A 2,086-nucleotide genomic window follows, 5' to 3' on the forward strand; every position below is an offset into this window, starting at 1 on the left:
ATGTCCTTGAAAAAGAACTAAGACAACTGAAATGTGCCACCATGCCCAGCTAATTATTTTCCTTGTTTTTGTTTTGAGACGGAGTCTGCTTCTGTCACCCAAGCTGGAGCGCAGTGGTGCGATCTCGGCTCACTGCAAGCTCCGCCTCCCAGGTTCACGCCATTCTCCTGCCTCAGCCTCCCAAGTAGCTGGCATGAGCCACCGGGCCCGGCTTTATTTTATTTTTTGTAGAGACAGGGTTTCACCACGATGCCCAGGTTGTTTCACATTGTTTTAATCCAGGCTGGTTATGAACTCCTGGGCTCAAGCAATACACACACCTTGGCCTCCCAAAGTGCTGGGATTATAGGCTGAGTCACTACACCTAACCTCTATATCATGACTTCTTTAGTGGCGCATAAGGTAACTGGAACGAGTGTAGGCTTTACCGCATCTCTTACATTCATAGCGTTTTTCTCCAGTATGAATTCTTTCGTGGAAGTGAAGGGAACTGAGGCGACTGAAGGCTTGGTCACATTGTTTACATTCATAGGGTTTCTCTCCAGTATGAGTACTTCTATGGTTACAAAGGGAACTCAAACGACTAAAGGCTTTGCCACATTGTTTACAGTCATAGGGTCTCTCTCCAGTATGAATGCTTCCATGGTCATGAAGGGAAGTGGAACAGCTGAAGGCTTTATCACATTTGGTACATCTCTCTCCAGTGTGAGTCCTTTCATGCGTCTTAAAACAAGAAAATCTGAGTGTTTTCCCACATTCCTTACATTCGTAGGGTTTCTCTCCAGTGTGAGTTCGTCCATGTATTAGACAAGAACCAGAAACAGTGAACGCTTTACCACATTGTTTACATTTATAGGGTTTTTCTCCTGTGTGAGTTCTCTGATGTCTTTCAACTGAATTGAGAAAATGAAAAGCTTTCCCATATATCGTACCTTTATAAGCTGGATTTCCACTGTGCATTATCCTGTGTCTTCTAACACCTGGAACAGAAACAAAGAGTTTCCCACACTGTTCACATTTATATTGCTTCTCTCCATATGGTTTGTATCCTGAGTGAGCTAGGATGTGCCTATTAAGGAGGGAATGATGTACAAAGATTTTTCCACAAATACTGCATTCACATTGTTTTAATCCAGTAGAAAAGTTCTCATTCAGATCAAGATTTGGAATGTGGCTGACAACTTGTCCATACTGACTACCTTCTTTGCTTTCGTACCATATGATTTCTGTGAAAAAAATGACAAGCACATTATTATTGGTTGGTTTAATAACTTTCTACTCATTCATAGGTCTTCGACTTACACTGCTACCAATACTAGGGAAAATGCATTTTTGTTTTGTTTTGTTTTTGTTTTTATGCCATGACTGAATTATTTGAAAGTAAATGGGCTACTACTGAAAACACAGCTACCACCTGCATGGCTATGACCAAAATAGTAACATTCACATACACAATTTTGTAGTACTATTTTCAAGTAAACTGTTTTCCAAACACTGACTGCTACACTGATGTACGTTACATTTTGGGTGAAATTTTTCTAAAAGGAAATGAATTTCAAGTGACTCTTATTTGCTTTGATTGCTTGTTTTTAAATTCATGACATGCTAAGATTCCTTCAGAGGACTTTATTTCCTCTTCTCGGTGCAAATTATCTTGTATCTTTCCCAAGTTTTTTGAAGTGATCTTCAATATTCTGGTCTTTCCGTTTTTTCCTAAAATGCAGATGCACAAAATTATCATGAATTATTTCAAACTATAGAAACATTACTAGATTTCATGTTCATTGTACACAGCGCCCATGCCTGATTTATTCACCAAATCATTCCCTTGCCCCATTCCAAATCACAAATAACAGTGATGATAGGGAAATACTTCCGTAATTAAGTGAAATGTGTTGTCATTCTTGCCTACAGAAGCCAGGTTCCTGTAGGTTTCCTGCATCACTTCTCTGTAGAGATTCTTCTGAGAAGAATCTAGCAAAGCCCATTCCTGCTGGCTAAAGTTCACAGCCACATCCTCAAAAGCCACGGAGTCCCAGAACATTCCACACATGTGGATAGAAGGATGAGTGAGACTGAGAGCACT

The 2,086-nt window shown here is 40.1% G+C and overlaps 1 pseudogene; it reads right to left on the reverse strand.

Annotated features, from left to right (window-relative positions):
* Window positions 1-279: 279 nt before the first annotated feature.
* LOC116268671 lies at window positions 280-2,080 on the reverse strand (annotated as a pseudogene).
* Window positions 2,081-2,086: the final 6 nt, after the last annotated feature.

The sequence above is a fragment of the Papio anubis genome, unplaced genomic scaffold, assembly GCF_008728515.1.
Source record: "Papio anubis isolate 15944 unplaced genomic scaffold, Panubis1.0 scaffold4202, whole genome shotgun sequence".
Lineage (NCBI taxonomy): Eukaryota > Metazoa > Chordata > Mammalia > Primates > Cercopithecidae > Papio > Papio anubis.